At 34.4% G+C, this 21,628-nt stretch overlaps 1 protein-coding gene across 1 annotated transcript in view; it reads right to left on the minus strand.

The window, feature by feature from the left end:
• LOC111160970 (5-hydroxytryptamine receptor 2C) overlaps positions 1–21,628 on the minus strand; it is a 301,641-nt gene that overhangs the window by 266,468 nt on the left and 13,545 nt on the right. Inside the window, exon 2 of the mRNA XM_022524383.1 lies at positions 11,209–11,270. The gene's annotated coding sequence lies outside the window, so the exon portion shown is untranslated. The remainder of the gene's footprint in view (positions 1–11,208; positions 11,271–21,628) is intronic.

Genomic DNA, 21,628 nt, shown 5'->3' on the forward strand with positions numbered 1-21,628 from the left:
CCTAAGCTTATGAATATTAAGAAGTGATGAGTTTAATTCAACTTTTTCTAAAAGGTTGTCTTGATAGAAGATGGGTCATTAAATAGATGATCAGATTTTTAATATTGTGACTTAGACAAATTTTATCATATCAGAGTCCCAAGCACTGGAGAACTACCTAAGCATGACATGCCTCTGTAGTCACCTGGTGGTAGGGGATGCTTGTTACAGGTGTAATAACTGGAAAGCATGATACCAAAGCATCTCAACTGAGACAAAGATGAGAGATCCAGCCCATGTATTTGAGTATTAACAGGTATTTCTCTTTGGAAGAGCAGCTATAAATATTATCAAAACCCCTTAATCAGCATTTTCCTCTTATTGTCTTCTCCATGTTGATCTCACCTTAGCCCTTTACCGCGTATAACCCAATGAGGTCACAGGCCCCATCGGCTCCGCCTCATTCAATGCTCATTGCTTTCCAGGCTTTTTGTGAAGCCCCTCCCCCTCAATACACATTCTCAAAGTGCCCTTCTTCGTGACCTCTCTACATTCTGAATTCAACTGTCTTCAGTGTTGAGATCACAGGCTACTTCTTATACTCCATCACGACCCAAACTAATCAGAATCTTTACCCTTCATTTGTTTGCCCTCCTTGGTCTTATCTCTTTCTTTCCCTGAGATATCTTTTCGATGATAAGTTCTCAAGTAAACATTTTTTTCCCCCATAGAATCACTTTCTAGAAATTAACTTTCTAGCTTAGCTTTTCTTTAACAATTTAGAGAAGACACTGAAATAGCAGTTTTCTTTAGGATACTAGAGTTATTTGGTCATCTTTTTCCCTTTTAGAATCAGAGGTTACTGTCAGCCAAAAACATCAAGATCTGTTTGTAAACTGAAAATTTGGTTTATGCTTTAAAGGCAGGAGGAGGGCCAAAACTCATCACAATGCATATCAAAAGAGGGAAAGCGCCAAGGAGCAAAGAATGTAAGGAAGGTGTGCTGCATTTAAATGTTAGCACATCAAGCACCAAAATCAATTGTAAATAAAATTTAAACAAATATAGTGTAATAAAGACTAATTCATTTGCATTTTTATATCCAGGGGAACATGATGTGTTTTGTTAAAATGAATTTGCAGAGATCAGTATATAGACTATTTAAAGGAGGCTTCCTCTGCAAAAATCTAAAGATAAAAAAATGATAAATAATAATGGAAATAAGTCATTCACTCTTGCATCCAACATTTATTGAACACAAATATCAAGCACTTTCATGTTATCAATAAACATGTCTTCAACTATGAAAAGACAACCTTTGAATTGGGGCACAAATGAATGAATTATACTATTTTAATAGGACTATAACTAATACTCTTTTGGGACATACACAAATACCTAAGAAATATCTGTTTAAGTCCTTAGTGATTTAAACTATAGGAAGTAGCAGATGGGGCAGAAAAAACCCTCAGAAACTTGGTAGTATGTGCTGAGTATTTCAGCCCTAAACCCAACCTCCTGATTCTGGGCACTTAAACTAAAATCATATATTTGTCAAACATTGTTTTCTGAAGAGAAACTGTCAACTTCATTACCCAGGGGAATGCTGCTAAATAATTAGAAGAATGAGTATTTACCTTCTTATTTGGCCTTATTTAAAAATAAAAAGCATCCTTCAAGAGAAAATGTATGGGGTTTTGACATTTATTAAGTGGCTTTTATATGCTAGAAACTTTAAGTGAGTTGTTTCATGTAATCCCTTTGACATACTTGTATTATACTGACTCATGTTATGGCTGAGGTGCAAAAGGCTTAGAGACATTAAGTAAGTAGCAATAATACTACTGACAATAATAGCAAGAAAACAGCAGGTAATTTCTGCTTAGCATTTGGTATGCGCTTTATACTTCATATCACCATATTTACACAATAACAGTTTTTCTTAAGCAAGTCCAAGGGATTCAGGGAACCTTGGATAACTCACTTAAGCCCTCTAGGACTCATATGTGAAGTATGTGTAATAATAACCACTTTTATTCAAATGTGAAAATTAAATGGAATAATGTGTATAATTTTCAGCACATCGTGTGGCATTGAGTAGATGTTCAATAAATGATAGTTTATAATATAACTAAATATAACACCTCTCCTTATTTGATGGGAAACCTGATCACAGGTCCTTTGAATATTAAGAAAAAAATAAAAATTTTGAGGCACCAGGGTGTCTCAGTTGGTTAAGCATCTGACTGTTGATTTCCGCTCAGGTCATGATCTCAGGGTTGTGAGATTGAGCCCCAGGTCAGGCTCTGCGCTGGGCATGGAGCCTGCTTAAGATTCTCTCTCTCTCCCTCTCCTTCTTCTTCCCTCCCTCTCTAAAAAAATTTAAAATTTCCTATGTGTACATTTGCTATTCTTCCTAACTTCCGTTAATAAATTGCCTTTCCTGTCATGGTTAGTCAGTATTTAAAAGTCACCTAAAATCTTCTGACCAAAATTTTAGCTTTCCCTCTAGTGTGGAAAAGTAAAAAGTCTCCCTCTGCTCTGCCTTCCATTTTTTTTTTTTTTTACCCCCGGGTCATGACTGAGTCACAGCTACTGGTAGATGTATTTCTTATTTTAGAGAAAATCTAAGTAAATAGATGGTGGTAAAATTTCTCCATTTATTAGATTGTTATGAGAAAATTCCTCAAGTCCCCTGTAAGTTCCCAGCAAATCTTAACTGACTTCCAGCATTCCAGTGAAACACGACTCTGAAACAACTGGACAAAGTCCTTTTGGAGGGATAAGATGAGAAATAGAAAGAGAGTTACAGGAAGAGTTTTCTAGAAAGTATTGGGACTGAGTTAATTGTGTATTTAATATTCCATCGTTCATAATTCTCAACTCTGATGCTTTGTAATATCCCATCATCTCACTCCACTGTCACTTCCAGACAAATAGCAGACACATGCTCATTTCACCTCTCAGCATGTATGCCTACTCTCTGGCTCATCACCAGTGTCAGTCAGATGATGAGGCATTTATAGGGACCATCTTTTTCGTCTTTAATCCTCAGTTCTTAGCTTCCCTTTTTAGTCTGTGGTATGTTTTGTAATAATGGACAAATGGTTTGACTGCCCTGCCCTGCCTGGCTTTGTGATATTCATTTCCCCTTTCCTCAATGAATTTGCAAACCTTGATTATTTATATAAATGATTCCATAAAACTTTCATATGAGAACAATTTGCTGTCACTTGCAGAGAGTCCTGACCTTTCAAATATACTTTTTCCTGCTTTCCTCAATCATTTCTATTCTCTTTCTCCCTCTCAGCAGACCAGTCCTCTCTTAGAATTCCAAATGTGGAACTTAATAGCATCCTCCACTTCTCATTCTGCATGCTCACTTGACAGCACAACTCATTAAAATCTGAAAGCATTTATTTTGTTTTTAAGATTTGTTTATTTATTTTGGAGGTGGTGACGGGCAGGCAGAGAGGAAGAGGGAGAGAGTCTTGAGCAGACTCTGAACTGAACGTGGAGCCTGACACAGGACTTGATCCCAGGACCCTGGGATGATGAACTGAGCTGAAATCAAGAGTTGGATGCTTAACTGACTGTGCCACCCAGGCACCCCAAAATCTGAAACCATCTATATATGCAGGATGCTTAACTGACTGTGCCACCCAGGCACCCCAAAATCTGAAACCATCTATATATGCATATAAGGAATTCTCATTTACCTTGAGCCTTCTCAGTCCAGAAGGACTTATTGTTCTCCTGCCACACTCTTATGTTCTCGGTTTAGAGAACAATAATGCTATTGCTTGCCTATTTCTCTTTCACTACTTCCCACTCTCTCTTTAGAAAAGCCTTGTGCGTTCAAGTCGTAGCTCAACTGGGATCTTCCCGATAGAACTTATCCCACCACACACTTCCAGCCTCTGGCAGACTCATCTACTGGCACTTCATATTTTGGTGGGGTGGTCAGCAAACTATAAACTGTTTTTGTATGGTCCATGAGCTAAGAATGACATTTATGTTTTATATGGTTGTAAAAAAATTAAAAGATGAATTATATATCATACTATGTGAAAACTATGAAATTTGAATTTCAGTGTTCATAAAATTTTATTAGAACCTAGCCACATCCATTCATTTATAGGTTGCCTATGGCCAACTACATGGTACAACAAAGCTGAGCAGTTGCAAGAGACTATATGGAACATAGTATCAAAAATATTTGCTATTTGGCCATTTATGGAAGTTTGTTGACCCCTGCTCTATTACCTTGCAATCCCAAGTATAATTCACGAACCAACAACATTGTCATCTGGGAGTTTGTTAGAAACACATACTGTCTAGGGGTGCCTGGGTGGCTCAGTGGGTTAAAGCCTCTGCCTTCAGCTCAGGTCATGATCAAAGGGTCCTGGGATGCAGCCCCGCATGAGGCTCTCTGCTCAGCAGGGAGCCTGCTTCCCCCTCTCTCTGCCTGCCTCTCTGCCTGTGATCTCTCTCTCTCTGTCAAATAAATAAATAAAATCTTTCATTAAAAAAAAGAGAAACATATACTGTCTGGCTCCTTTCCAGACCTACTGAATTAGAATCTGCAGCTTAATAGGATCCCCAGATGATTCCATCCACAATTAGGTTTGAGAATCATTCCTCTGGCACTCCTTGTGCTGTCTTAAAATTGTTAGTGAATATTTTAACAGATGAAAAAATGGAAACATGACTAGGATATTAAAATGTACAAGTTATGGCAGATATCTATAATTTAAGACAAATTTGGGTCACTGTGAAATAGCAAAGTGCAATTTAGAGGAATAAAAATAAAATTAACATGAAATTAAAGCAGAAATAAGAAAACTTAGGTAGCCAGGAGGAAATATAAACTTAGGATCATATCACTTATATATGTGTTCATTTAGTAATATCACATTTCAATTATATTCATATATTCAATGATATATTTATGCTATATTCAATATATATTCCATTTTTATTGTGAAATATAAGTCCCATTAGCAATAATTCTTTTAAAAATTTTTTTAAAAGATTTTATTTATTGGCTTCAGAGAGAGAGTGAGAGAGAGCGCATGAGATGGGAGAGGGTCAGAGGGAGAAGCAGACTCCCCACTGATCAGGGAGCTCGATGCAGGACTCGATCCTGGGACTCCAGGATCATGACCTGAGCCAAAGACAGTTGCTCAACCAACTGAGCCACCCAGGTGCCCACAATAATTCTTAATTCTTTATAGGTTATGCAGAATTCATTTGTCACAAATTCGAATTTGCTTAATTAATAATGCATAGCAGTGATATGATTTGGTTATCTGATGTCTTAAGATGTGACTATGAAACTTTTGGTGAATGATACAGGGCAAGAGGCACCTATTCAAAACCGCTGTTGGACTGCTCAGCAATTCAAAAGGGCTATTAGGCATTTACATGTCAATTTCTTATGTAGGCAATGTCACATTTAAAGTCATGGTGATACTTTTACTGCCATCACAGTTAGCTGATAGCTCACATTGGCAGCCCACTGTTAAGGTCTAAGTAACTGAGGCCCCTAATTTTTTTCACCAGTGAAATAGAAGAAATATCTTCTAGGCTGTGCTTTAAAGGCTTAATAGGAATTAACTGGTGATGTGAGTGTTAGGAAAGTTGGGAAATGCAAGGAAGTATTCACAACAGAAATGAGAACATGATGTGTTCAAGGAACTGAAACTAGACAGTTGTAGCTGAAGCATTCATGAGGGAGTGAGGCGACATGGCAAAATACGGTACAGAAGAGGTAGACAGGGGTCAGATTAGGTTCTCATATAAACTATAAAAAAGATTTTGGTATTTATTCTAAGAGCAGTAAGAATTGGGACAATGAGATTTGGGAGTGCAAATGGATAATTGGGACAATTATTTAGAAGGGTGTTCCAGTACTCAGAAAAGAGGTGATAGAAAGCTAAACTGGTTTAAGGATGCTATGGAGTGAAGATATTCAGATAAAGTACACAGGAGTTAGTGATGAAATTAGTGATGGGACATAACAGATAGGAAGATGTTCAAGAATGACTGACAGTTTCTTGCCTAATCCAACCATCTAAATGACAGAGTCATTGCCAGTGATGCTAAGAAGCTTGCCACACACTGAGAACATTCTCATATAATCAAAACCCTATGAATTCAATGAGAATACTCCATGGGATGGCAATTACTTATATAGAGATTTTAACTGATATGTATTTTTAGAAAACATACCACAAATACATGTTCTGATTTTCGTATTTTGTTATCTTTTTCTTAGTTTAATATTAGCTTTACTAGTATCTCCAAAGATACAAGTAAAGATACTTAGTTTTGAGAAAGTTAAATGAACAACAGTAGCTAGGTGTACAAAGAGAGAATATTTCAGAAAGCAATCGTTAGCGAGCTCACATATACCATGTATTACTTGTCTTGGTCATATGTTTAATTTTGGTGGAGGGAAAAAGAATTTTCAAATAAGAGTAAAACGTGATAGAAACATAATGCAAATATGCAAATATTCATTTCACAAAACATGTAAAAATTTTGCATCATTAAAATATCTGCATTTTATTGGAAAGATATGTGCCATTTCTAAAACGATGGCCATATGCACTAAAGGTAAGACTAATAAATATTTTAGAAGTGTGAAATAAAAAATCAACACTGTTTATGTCATAAAATCCTTGATAATGATAGCCTCTAATACAACATGTATTAATTTACTTGTGGTTACTAAAGTTACTCCCATATTTTATATTTCAGGAGATATGAGTGTTTTCGAAATGTATTAATTTAAAAGTGCAAGCATATTTTTGAAAGGCATGTGTTCAAAAACAGAAAACACACAAAGAAAAAGTTATTTTACTACTATTATATAGTATGAATGGACATGTAACTCTACTTTGAAACTGCTTGGCTAGTTAACTTTCCAAAATAAAAGGAATTTCACTTATTTTGAAAAGTTGAAATATTTTAGAATGTGGACATTCTAACCTGTGTTGTCAGCCTTGTTGGATTTTCATTTAGGCTAGTCAGAGTGAAAAATATGTATGGTATACAGTTTTCAAATTATTAATTGACTCAATTGGATTATTAAAATCAATAATTATTTTTTTAAGTATTTTGTTAATGCCATGTTTTTAAGTTTAATGGATTATTACAAAGGACTACTTAAATTTTTGGAATATATTTTTAAACATTTGTTATTTAAATTCCATTTAGTTAACATATAGTGTATAATTAATTTCAGGGGTAGACTGTTGCACATAACATCAGTTGCACATTACTGTTGCATATAACACCCCTATGCTCATTACACCAAGTGCCCTCCTTAATGTCCATGAGCCAGTTACCCCTCCCCCCCCACTTCCCCTCCAGCAACCCACAGTTTGTTTCCTAGAGTTAAGAGGCTCCTATGGGGTGGGGGGGGGGGTCCCTGGGTGGCTCAGTCAATCAAGCATTTGCCTTCAGTTCAGGTCATGATTCCAGGGTCCTGGGATCCAGCCCCACATCAGGCTTGCCACTCATCAGGGAGTCTGCTTCTCCCTCTCCTTCTGCCCCTTCCCCCACTTGTGCTAACTGGCTCTCTCTTTCAAATAAGTAAATAATTAAAAGAAAGAGTCTCATGGTTTGCCTCCCTCTCTGTTTTCATATTATTTTATTTTTTCTTCCCTTCCCCTATGTTCATCTATTTTCTTTCTTAAATTCCACATTTGAATGAAATCATATGGTATTTGTCTTTCTCTGACTAATTTATTTTGCTTAGCATAATACTTTCCAGTCCCATCCATGTCATTGCAAATGGCAAGAGGTTTTTCTTTTTGATGGCTGAGTAATATTCTTAAACACACACACATGCGCGCGTGCGCATGCACACACACCCACATACACACCCCATATCTTAATTTTTAGAATAGTAATACAAGTGAAAATTGTGAAGAATGTGGAATTATCTTATAAAGGCTTTGGTTTTCCTATGCTTTAAATATGTACACACACACACACACACACACACATATTCATTTACTGAAATATGCCTATTTTCCCAAGGCACTGTAATTTTATCATTACTAGCTCAATAGTTATTATTGAGCTAATTATTGAATACATCATTAAATACATATTATATGCAAAACACCATGTTGGTTCCTATAGGTGATATAAAAAGCAGGGAACACAACATTTTAATACTCAATTCTATACCCCTTTTATGAGTTTTGATTAGGTATTATATACTTTAAGCAGATGAAGTGTTGAAGAGCAATAGAATATATTTAATTATTTTATCAAATCCAAGAAATAAAATATCTGTGAATAAAACAAAAGCTACTGCAAAGTGAAATAATGGCATTGTTTATCACGTAGATAATATTTGATTTTTGTTACAGTCTATGTTTTCATTAAAGTAATTTGGTAACCTAAAGAACTTTATAGTAATAGTTATATATCAGAGAATGCACATTAAAAAAAATTCTGTTAAGCAAACTTGCATTTATTTATAGCAAAACAAATTCACATAATTAAAAGTTTAAAAGATAAAGTCCTCAAATTGTTAATAAAAGTGTCAAAAAAGTGACAAGTATAATCCTGTCATGACGTTGTAGGACCAACATACATACAATATCTCTTCATTTACATGAGCCCTTTCTGTGAAGAAACTTTAAATGCTGATATAGTTTTACAGAAAAAAAGATAATATTTACCTTTAATACTTACTAATATTACTAACCTTATCCAGCTCAGGAGGAGCACAGTTGTCCAACTGATCATTTTTCACGGGAGACATTGAATACATTATGTGAATTATTACCTTAATGGTGATACATATTACATATATATGTGATATATATTACATATCACAGTAGCATAGGTAGCATTAAGTAGGACTTTAGGAAGGTGTTACTAAGTTTGAATGATAGCTAGAGATAAATCAGGTCAACTGACTTTTATTTTTAAACATCGATTGAATCTTATTTAGCTTAAAATAGTCACAGAAATCACCAGGGACCCACATTTCAAAAACTCAAAGAATATGAGATTGTGGTTGTATATATACTAAAACTCTTAATACTCTTTTATGTACAATGAGAATAAACATATTTAGTAACATAATCAAAACTATTTATGATAAATAACCAGATTCTAACTTTATATTAAGTATAATTAAGTATGTTGCACAACCATTTTTATGTCACCAACGTGCCCTGATGAGGTCAGCCTTTTGGAGAAGTGAAGTAGGCAACAAGCATACAGACCTGCGTAATGAGATGTGGGGCATGTATTCCCTTTTGACCAATCAAGGAATTCAATTGTTGGAGTCACATTTTTCAATGTCAAAATGGCCTTCTCTCTGGACAGGGTAGTACTTGTTAGATATTGCTACCCTTGGATGAATTTTTGTATCAAATCTTTTCCAATTAACAGCTGGATAAGAATAAGATGTCAACAGGCCTGTGTACCAAGGGTGTAGGGGCCTTGGGGAAGAAAAGGGAGCACTCATTATGGAGACAATACGGGAAGGATAGAGCAATGCTGAAAGGGAGATACTAAAGATGCAATTGGCTTATGTCACATTCTTCTAAGGCTGACCTTGGTCTTTATTACCTTGTAAGGCCATTACTACCTTGTGGCCTTTGTGTGAGTGAGCGCCATATGAAGCTTGAGAATGTAAACTTACCTGCATGTCCACGTTAACCTATTTCACCAACACAGTGAAAACACCTGTGGGAAAACTTGGATCTTCACAAAAGTATAATGAGTGACTTCCTGTGCACTCTTAGAACAGCTGCTGGGGCTCTTGAAGATTTTACATTTTACACTTTTTGAATTTCATATTTCCTTTATGGAAATCTGCCTATAACATCAATAATTTTTTTAATATATATTAAACAAAGGAAGCATAACCTTTGTCACCATCTTAAATGGTGAGTCATCAAATTACAAAACAGGACACTTTGATGTTGACCATTCTGACTATGGTACATTTTAATTCAGCCATTTTGATGCCACTGTCTGGGCATACAATCCCTGTTTTCTTCTTTTATTTTTTGATCAGTAATAATATGTTCAGCAGACATTCCCAACCCTATTCCATCCTTAACCTGTCTCCAATTTGGATAGACTTCGACTTCATTTTGTATTATTGAGTATTTGTATTAATATGAATATGAGTATTTGTATTAATATTGTATTAATATTAGTATGCGTTATTAATATTAGTATGAATTATTACTAATATTAATATTAGTATAAGTATTTGTATTAATGAGTATATATTAATTTTATTCTAAAAAAGTCTGTTAAAATATGATTGTATAAGCAAGTTAATCTCTATGATCATTATCAATTCTTCCCCCAACACCATCATTCTGAAAACAGTTTGTGGAGTTGAATGCATGTTTATGACTTCAGGAATAATCAGAAATTTATTCGAGAATTCCCTGTGCAGTCTGGAGCTTCAAATAAGGGATCTAATTTTGACCTACTCTGCTTAACTTATAATAACATGCTTAGGAAACCTATAATATGCAGAGTGGTCCATTCTCTAGGTCAGTGTTTTTTGACATTTACAACTTGATACCCCCTTTTGAGAAACAAAGCTCTCAGTCTCCCCCCCTACTCCTGGTCCATCCATCAAGAATATTTTTATGGACTTCACTTTCAAAAATTTGTGATAAGAAAATAATAGCTAGATTTTCTATAGCTTAATCTCAGATATAAGTTTGTTTCTGAAAGAGAAAATTTCAAATGCATTCATATTTTGTCTTCATTAGTCTAACTGTTCTTATTTATGCCATCTTATTTGATATTTATTTAGTATAAAGTCAGGGTGGTGATTAAACACTTCGGCAAATGTGTCTGCTTAACACATTATTTGGTAATAAAATAGGCTGAGTTTTTTTTTAGGTTGCATTGACATTTTTTTTTATTATGTTATGTTAGCATACAGTATATCATTAGTTTTCAATTTAGTGTTTCATGATTCATTGTGTGTGACACCCAGGGCTCCATGCAATATGTGCCCTCCTTAATACCCATCATTGGGCCAACCCATTTTGTGTACCAATTAAGTAATTTTCTTTTTCAGACATCATAAGTCGTTAATGGAAATTTTGTACTAGTTCAGAAATAGGTCTACATTACCAAAATAATTAGACTCCCCTAACTATAATGGTTGACTATTGCTGCAAAACGAGAGTCACGTTGCATGTTTATGGGTATACTTACAATTATTTTTGAAGGATGGTGACGGTTGGCCTATAGATGCTCATGGATATTGGATGATATCTCTGAAAACAAACATTTAGAAAAATGCAATGAGAACTCTATAAGTAAAGTACTAATTAGAATAACTACATTATTCATGTATAAAGTGTAACTGAAAAATAATGAGGCTGATATCTATAAGCACCAGAAGACAATTTCATTTACATAAAATTATTGTAAAAAAACCAGAACATTAGTACAACAGCTTAAAGAGAAAATTAAACATCAGTTAAGTATTATAAATGAACCAGCAAAATCATAATTTAAATATTAAGTTAAAACATTATTTCACATAAAATCATTACAGACCAGAATTAGTGAAATGGTAATTTACCCATAGGTATGAAAATGATACTAGAAGCTGGAAGGACAAGTTTGAAAAATCACCATTTCAGTATCAATTATTTAAAAAGTATCAATAGACAGTATTTATTTTGAGATTTGAAAACAAGATTCATACAAATATTAGCCAGCTACGTTTTTGTAAGACAAAGAAATTTGCTGTAACAATGTTAATACTTAACATGTTTTTCCAACGTAAGAAGTTCCCTAGAACACATAAAACCTGACCAAAAGTTTTAAATACACAGATTTTCTTAAAATATGAATCTGTGGGAACCCACTCAGAGCCCCAGCGTTGGTATAAAGCTTATTATAAGTTGAAGACATTTTGAGATTCAACAGATGCAGAAAAAATCATCCTCTGAGCTTCCCTTATTTGTCTAAAAGCTACAATTTCTCGGGAGTGAGGCTACCAGAAATGCCCTCTCCATGGAACTGTATGGCTCTGTATAAGATGGAAAGACCACTTGTACCTGTACCTGTATAGACAAACACTATCACAAATTTATCTCTTGTCTGTTCTCTTAAAAATCCATTTGTCTTTCCTAAAGAAACCTATTTGTTTTTCCCAGAGAATTTGTTCCTCACTCCTCACTTATCTCTACTAAGTTAGGTATATAAGTCTTTAACTTTACCATTCAACAAGCCAGCTGCTTTTTTTGTTGGCCTCATATGTATATGAAATAAAACTTTTTCTCCTGTTAATCTCTTGCTTGTCAGTTTAATTTGCAGTTCTCAGGAACAGAATCCAACAGGGTAGAGGAAAAATTTTGCCTCCCCTGCAAAACTAATTCTTCCATTGGTTCAAGTAAATAAAATCAAATAATGTAAAGACCATTAGAGTTATAAGAAATACATAAGAAATGTTAATTATATTATTTGAAGACATTAAAATATTTTAGCTTATAAATTTATCAATATAAATTAACATATCTGAAGCATAGTATAAAATACTTATGCAATAAATATTAAAGCCACAAGTTAAATAATTTAATGTCACTATCCTTTTAATCATTCAAAAGACAACAGATTATAGTTGCAAATTGTTGTATTTTTCATTCCTTTTTTTTTTTTTAAGATTTTATTTATTTATTTGACAGAGATCACAAGTAGGCAGAGAGGTAGGCAGAGAGAGAGAGGAGGAAGCGGCTCCCTGCTGAGCGGAGAACCCGACGTGGGGCTCGATCCCAGGACCCTGAGACCATGACCCGAGCTGAAGGCAGAGGCTTTAACCCACTGAGCCACCCAGGTGCTCCGTATTTTTCATTCCTTAATGAAAGAGCAAATAAAAAGTAAATAAATAAAAGTAAAGAAAGTTCTGTCTTCAAATTAGTAAAAAACAGCATGGGTAAAAGCTGTTATATTCATCTAAATGTCAGAAAATACATTTAATATTATAAATTTGTACTGACATTTTCTTGTCTCTCTTACAGCTCTAAATAATACAAAGATTTATGAAATAATTATGTGAGAACACATGATCACATTAAATTTCTATTTTCATCAAATGTTAGGGGATCTGTAGTAAGCCAAATAATTTCTTCATGAAAATATATATAAAAGTGGTTCTATCTAGTATATTCCAAGAAGTAGAGGTACAAAATTAGTAACAATCTTTGAGCAATGATGAGATTCCATGCTTGCTGAAGAAGCTGGTGGCCAAGTTATTAGTCTGAACAATAAAAATTAAACATAGAAATGCAGGAAAGCATGAAATCATTTCAGTACATAGTAATGAGTTCTACCTGCTTGATACTTAATATTGTAGCTCCCACGTAATTGTAGAAGTATCCTTGCAGGGAATAAAACATTTGTGGTCGCAGAACTGCTGCCAATGGAATTACAGCCCCCTAGTGGTTAACTATGACGATTGCAGTCAAAACACTGAGCTCTGATTGTCATTTTGCCATTTATTCATGAAGGATTTATTGCAGATTTCCGCAACCCCTTATGGGGAGGATTAAGAGATAATGAAGCACTTCTGCTCCTTTATAAAAAAAAAAGTCAATCTTATAGTTTAGAAAATTACTTCTAGACCTATCAACTGAAAATATATTTTCTGGTGTTCCCAACATTTTCATATACATTTCTAAAATTTTAGTTAATTTTGAAGAAGTCTGGAACTCCCGAGGCAAAATTAAAACTTTTCTCAATTTCTCTCTCTTTAGCCTCACTTGCTTTGCCTCTGCCTCACAGCCAAGACATTCTTTATGATAATTTTTTTGCATCTACCATACATGCTCAGTCTTTTTCTTTCAGTTATCTATACATATATTTGAGATATATTTTATCAATGTTGTGTCATTTCCCATTTCTATCCATCTTACTGAACTGTTATCTTTAAAATTTCCACATGACTTTGGTAGATTTTCCGGCTTTGTAGGCTAGTGACTCTAGATAGAAAAGAACGATGGCCACAGCCTAGCTTTAAGTGTTAATGCAAACACTATGTAATTCCCTTCTACAAAAATAGTGCATACACTGTCTTTCAATTTCACATGTGCAGTCCTATTACTTTTGGTGCTATTTATAACTGATTTATAAAGTGACATTAAGGGTGATTTTGTGGTTGTTCAAGACAGATTTTATCTTACTTTTCCTGCAAAAATTATTGTTACTTTGCTTTCAGCCAATCCTGAGAAAGAATATTATAAAACAGTAGCTTCAGTTCCAAATTGTGCTTTAAAAGTCATAAGAATCCTCTAAAGATGTAATGGATAAGTTTGCTGCTTTATTTCTCCCCAGTTGAAATTACAGGGGAAAAGCAGGCATGTAAAGGAGAATGTCTATCAAAGAAATGCCTATCTTACTCTGGCTAAGAGTCATCATTAACATGCCAGTACTTAATCCTGAGCAGAAGGAATACATTACAACAGAGCTTAATGTACTTCTTTGGAGTGGCATGGATATTTCATATTTAAAAGGAAGGAGGTCATCTTTCATTCAGAATTACAAGATGATCACATTCAAACACAATGGTCACCCTTTGCTGACTACTTTGACTTTTAAAAAATCTACCGTAATGAAGTACGACTTACATATAATAAAATGTACATGTTTAAATATAGAGTCTGACCAGTTTTTAAGAATGTTTTAATTAAATTTTTAAAATTAACATGTAGTGTATTATTAGCCCCAGGGGTGCAGGTCTGTGAATCATCAGGCTTACACACTCCACAGCACTCACCATAGGAGTTTGACCAGTTTTAATGAAGATAATACACACCTGTGCAGTCCCATGTCAATGAAGATATAGAACGTTTCTGTCCTCCTGTTCCTTTGTAGTCACCCCCCACCAACTCAAAGCAACAATTTTCTTATATCTATCATTTTAGATTATTTTTGCCAGCTCTAGAAGTTCATATAAATGACCATAAGGCATGCTCTTCTCTTTTTGTATTTCTTCTGCTCTTTGTTCAAAACATTTTTTCTCTTTCACTGAGTCTTAACAGAGTATTTAAAACACACATATCCCCTTGCCTTATCCTGTTGATTTATTCACTTAAATTTTCTAAACTTTCTCTTCAAGTTCATTGAATTCTCTAATACTACAATATTTGTCTAATGTGATACTGCCTTTTAAACTTACTGTGTTGTGTTAAAGAAAGCAATGGAGTGGGCTATTTGTGACTCTTGCAACAGTGAGTTACAAGTCCAAGAACATGGCAAACCAAAGGAGCAATTGTGAAAGACAAAATCACTGGAAAAGCTTTCAAACACAAAATAGTGCATTGACTATTACATCCTCATATCTAGTACAGTGCAAATAATGAAAACAATTATTTTGAACTGTGTAAAAAGTATATATGTTTCAGAAGAAGAAGATTAAAACATGTTTTGGAGGATGTACTAGGACCTATTGATGTATGTTATTAGATATTATGAGATTGATTGCTTTAAATGGGAAGCATATTTAAAAAATCATACTTTGGGTAGAAAGCCCCAGTTTTTATCTTCAGGTTTCATGTACTTAAAATTCTTTCTTGATGATTATTATGTGAAATTAATGTATTTCCCAATATATTTTTAAGAGTACAATCAACCTCTCAAAATTATTTTAAGATCTGATTTTTCATTTGAGGTCATGGATTCAACCCCAAATCTTTTTTATCATTTTTATTGAGATAGAATTCACATGCTATACAAGTCACCCATTTTAAAGCATACAATTCAATGGTTTCTAGTATACTCACAGAGCCGTATAACCACTGCCACAATTTAGAATGTTTTCATCATCCTCAAAAGAAACCCTGTCTACATGTCACTCCTGACTACCTTACCTTCTACCCCCACCCAGATCCACCCCAACTCCAGCCAACAAGAAATCTTTTCTGTCTCTATAGATTTGCTTATTCTGGAACCTGCACACTTTTGAGAGATACACTTGCTGGGAATATCAAAGAAGTTGTTTCATACTAAGAAGAGTCGGCAAATAAAACAAAAAAAACTTTGTGGTTAGACTCAGGTAATACAGTCTTGATTAATTTGGGTAAATCCTTAATTTTTTTTATACTTCTGAATGTAATAAAATTTTGTAACTGAGTTTCTATCATCTCTATTTTTGTTACTCAATTTTTATTTTAGTACCACAAAATCAATAAAAAGGAAAGCATCCTCAAAGTACTCCTGTTCAAAATCAATTGATTTCAGAAAACTTTAGTTTCAAACTCTGGAAAGTTCCATTGCCAGTCCATTTCTTTCATTTTTCCCATTCTATCCAATCAACACTTGCCAAACTTGATGATTCTTTCCAGAAAGGAAGCTTTTACATCAGAAAACTTTTAGGTGTGTGTTATTTGCAGTTGAATGCCGTTAAGAAGCGGTTGATTCAAGCTTGCCATCTGTTTTTGTTTTTTTGTTTTTTTTCCCCTAAATATCTAATATGGAGCACACTTCCTTAAAATTACATCTATTCAGATGATTTTTATGAAGCAAAATTGTCTTTCATTCTTTTCTTTTTTTAAATAATTTTTTATTATGTTATGTTAGTCACCATACAGTACATCATTAATTTTTGATGTAGTGTTCCATGATTCATCGTTTGCATGTAACACCTAGTGCTCCATGCAATACATGCCCTCCTTAATACCCATTACCAGGCTCACTCATCCCTCCACCTCCCTTCCCTTTAAAACCCTCAGTTTGTTTCCCAGAGTCCATAGTCTTTGATGGTTCTTCTCCCCTATCTGATTCCGCCCCCCCTTCATTTTCCCCTTCCTTCTCCTAATGTTCTCCATGCTATTCCTTGTGTTCCACAAATAAGTGAAACCATATGATAATTGACTTTCTTTGTTCGACTTATTTGACTTAGCATAATCTCCTCCAGTCCCATCCATGCTGATACAAAAGTTAGGTATTCAGCCCCCCCCTTTTTTTTTTAAGATTTTATTTATTTCTTTGACACACAGAGAGAGATCACAAGTAGGCAGAGCAGCACAGAGAGAGCAAGGGGGAAGCAGGCTCCCTGAGCAGAGAGCCTGATGCGGGGCTCCATCCCAGGACCCTGTGATCATGACCCGAGCCGAAGGCAGAGGCTTAACCCACTGAGCCACCCAGGCGCCCCGATGGCTGAATAATACTCCATTGTGTTTATGGACCACATCTTCTTTATCCATTCATCTGTTGAAGGGCATCTTGGCTCCTTCCACAGTTTAGTGATTGTGGACTTTGCTGCTATGAACACTGGAGTACATATGGCCCTTCTTTTCACTACATCTGTATCTTTGGGGTAAATACCCAGTAGTGCAATTGAATAAGATAGACTCAAAGGTCAATTTTGATCCGGCCTCTGTCTCACATCAGCAAATATTCAGTGTTTATGTATAATCAGAATGATGCAAACTTTTCTATTTGAGATGACTCTTTTTAAATCATTGATACTAACACCAAACCACACATTCCAGTAGCTCTCTGGTGGGGAAAGTGTCAAGTCTCTAAGCATCCAATAAATGACCAAGTAGAAGAAACTCTATACTTTCTTTATTATGGGGCAAAAATTGTGTTCAAAACTTCATTTTAGCTCCTCCATTCACAGTTGATACTTATTACATGTTATTTGGTGGGGGAATCTGTACGTTGTTATGCAAGCTCATAACTTCCTCTCAGGCTTTTTTGTTTGTTTAAATTATACTGCCATATATACAACTGGTGATTTTCATTAAAAATTTTTAAAGGAAACAAAATTAGAATTCAGTTAAAAACTAGTGAGATTCTAAATACTCTATAGGCTTTGCTCTGAGTAGCATTTGGAAGTTGGTTCTTAAAATATTCTTAGATTGCAGGTGGATTTTTTTTTTGGGTATGTTTTATTTTTACTAAAAAATCCAGTTAGTCACAATATTTATGCAACTATAAGTGACAAGCATCACTGTAAAAATCACAGGAAAAACTCCGTGCAGAACGTATTATCAAAATACCAAAAGAAAACATTTTAAAGTTATAGACATGCATAAAAGGGGAGCTTTAAACTTTGACATTAGTAGGTTTTGCATTGAAAATGCAGATGCCAGGTTTAAATTTGAGCTTGTTAAATTATGATAATATATAACTATTATGTATGAAATTAGATGAAAAGAGAACCATTTATTACAAGAGTGGAATGGAATTTTATGGAATCTGTACTCAAACATTTCCTGTGTTACTATGGCTGCCTTTTTCTCCTAGTAAATGTGATTTGGGGGAACTTAAGGTTAATCTGTCCGGTCTTTTTCTTATTGTTTATTGAGAGTTTATCATGAGCTAGATTCTATGTATATATTATACATTACGTCCTTAGAACGATCTTGCAAGGCACAAATTATCCTCATAAATGGGAATGCTCAGACCCTAAAACCTATTTATTTATTTATTTATTTATTTTAAAGATTTTATTTATTTATTTGACAGACAGAGATCACAAGTAGGAAGAGAGGCAGGCAGAGAGAGAGAGGAGGAAGAAGGCTCCCTGTCGAGCAGAAAGCCAGATGTGGGGCTCGATCCCAGGACCCTGAGATCATGACCTGAGCCGAAGGCAGAGGCTTTAACCCACTGAGCCACCTAGGCGCCCCCCTAAAACCTATTTAAACTGCTCTTCAAACTATTCCCCAAACTTATCTTAGAACACTTACTTACTGTCTAGTAAACAGCATATAGATAACAATATTAACTAATATTGACTAAACATAATAAATAATACTCCTCATTTAATCTTAAATTCCATCTTCAAAAGCTTTATTTTTACATACTCCAAAAGCTCTTAATCACAAAGACCTCTAATTCAATAATCTGTGCTAGTTTTTTTTATATTATGATCCATTTCTAGCATTTTCCTGTTTCTTTTCCAATTACTCTTATTAGATATCATTTTGCACACTTTTTCCGTCTTTATTCTTATTAGTAAGTAATGATTCCCTCACCTTTAAAAATAAACTGAAATCTTTGAAGATACACACATACTTGATTTGCAGAAGTTGATATGTGACTGGTACCTCCTTGTTTTCCATTTATTTCATTCTTTGCAAATATTGCCAGTGACTATGTAAATGTTACACAAAGAGTATATTTTGGACATGCACGTTTGGCATATTTTTTAGACTTAAGGATGTTAATCAAGGTGCCATGGAAAAAGTATACCCAACCTCTTGAGTGAGACAGACTTGGGCTTGATTCTTGGCTCCTCCTTGCATTAGTTACGTGTCTGGGCACATGGCTTAAATTCACTGTGTCTCCGTTTCCTATTTATTATGGATGTTGTGAAAATTACATGAGGGAATATATATACTTTGTCAAAAAAGCTGACTAGGATCAGGGGGTGGGGTCTCAGTATTTGTTAATTCCTTTCCCTTCATCTCCCCTTTTTACAAGGGGTACACACGACTTCTTTACTGAACCACATCCTGCCTCAGAGAGTCTGCTCTGCATTTCCTAGATGGAATGGTAAATATAAGTAACAATTTCAGTAAGTCTGTAGTTTAAAAGTTCTTACAAGAAGTTGAATCAATAGAAAATTGAAATCACTCAACAAAACCTACATTGCAGATTCTCTTGGGCTATGCATTTTCCTTCTGGTTACTGTTTCTGCCACGGCACAATCCACATGAAAGTTAATGGTTTAAAATTTGCTTATGAGATATGTGAATGTTTCAGCTTGGTTTCAAATTAATCCAGAATACGCAAGGCACACATGCAAATGAATAATGGAAGGATCACAAAAGTAAACAGACTTCGTTCTATAAAATACTTTATATATATATTTTTTTACCTTTTAGATCATACCATTTAACTCATTTGATTGTTTGTGTTATGATCACATCTTTCCCATACTCTGTAATTCACAGATTCATTGTCCTTAAAACCACATGAAGGTCACTGGTTTGTTTCCTTATAAAAATGACATAATGGATTAAAGCTGGAATTCTGTAGCTGATGACTCATGCCTGCATTTGTACATTTCAAGAGATGTAATTTATAGAAAAGAATCATCCAGCCTTGAGCTGTTTCAGACTTCAGTTGCTCTAGCAAATTAAAAACATAAAGACTAACATAAATAAATGCACACAGCCTGTCAACGGGTCAGTCATCTAATTTGAACCATAAAAAATACTCTTGTCTTTTACACGATTCCTTTACACTTGTGAAAAAAAATATATACATACATATATATGTATATATAATGTATATCATGTCATATACACACAGGGTCTCTTACCTGTATTAGTAGGATAAGAATGAAAGACATAATCTTGAAAGTATTCACATGTACTAATTTTCTGATTATTGAAACCAATAATGTAAGTTCAGTTTCTATTTACTCTGGATTTATGAAGCATGACATGATTCTCAAGGACAGTATGATATAGTCAAAATTTTGAGGGCTTTCATTTACTATGCCACATAGCCTTTAAGAGGCAGTAGCCCATGGTGGAGAAGAACCTGATTTCAGATTTAAGAGATTTGGGATCACTTCGTAAGCTTTTGCCAATAAGTAGCTGTGGGACCTGGAAAAATCAGGGACTCTCTCTAAGCCTTAACTTATTTATCACTGGAACACAAGCAATAGTAAGTGCGTTGCAAATGTTATCAGTGTACTTTAGTTGTATTGATTTGTTAAAGAGCTTAGTGTTAATGTATTAATGTTTTCATAGTGTCATCCATTTATTTTGGAATTGTGAAGTACTTTGTTAATATTCCTAAAAATAGCAAGCTCTATAAATTATCTAATAATTATGAATGGCTCTTTTGGTATTGAGAATTAATAGTCACTTGATATTCAGACAATTGATTTTATCTGAGAGTTTAATCTACAGCTCATCATTTACTTACTTAATATAAGCCAAGGTATAATTCAGATATCTAAGGGCTTGCTAATCAGAAATAACTCATATGAAAAAAGCAAACAATTCATATGACTCCTACTTGTAAGAAGCTTACTATTTCCACTTGCATTATTCAACTAACTTAATCCATTGCTATACAAACAGAAGGTGCTGAACTCATGTTTGCTAATTTATTTTTTAAGTAAGTTAAGAGCAACAAAGTGGAGCATGAACAACTCCAGACTCACGGAGGTGTTTTTGTTTCTGTTTTTTTACAAAAGCATTATGCATCTGAGAAGTTCTGTGAGTCAGTAAAAAAGAGATTTGGTCACGATATGTTTAGATGATAGTGAACAAGGCACTTGAGAGAGTTTATCCGCATTCATATTCCTTCTTTGGGTTTTGGGGCAAAAATTTTTTTATATCAGTATTTTAATCCCATACAATTTCTTTTTTCTTTTTTTTTGTCTACTCTATTCGCTGAAATTTCTCTAAGTTTCACTTAACAGTGGCTTTTTTTTTTTATTCCCAAATCCTTTACGTAGGGCTCATATATTGGATCTCCAACTGGACTCCAAATTACTGGAGATCACAACTTAAGTGTTGTTACCTCTCCTGGGAGGCCTTGGAGTATGCAGTCAAATGTACTGTTAAACAGAACCCTAGCAACAATTAAATGTAATAATATATAAAGTTGGGGGAGAAAAACTGTTTCATTTTGAAGAATCTGAGAAAAATATTTCCCG

The sequence above is a fragment of the Enhydra lutris genome, unplaced genomic scaffold (genome assembly GCF_002288905.1).
Source record: "Enhydra lutris kenyoni isolate GAN:26980312 unplaced genomic scaffold, ASM228890v2 scaffoldscaffold80, whole genome shotgun sequence".
NCBI classification, from domain to species: domain Eukaryota; kingdom Metazoa; phylum Chordata; class Mammalia; order Carnivora; family Mustelidae; genus Enhydra; species Enhydra lutris.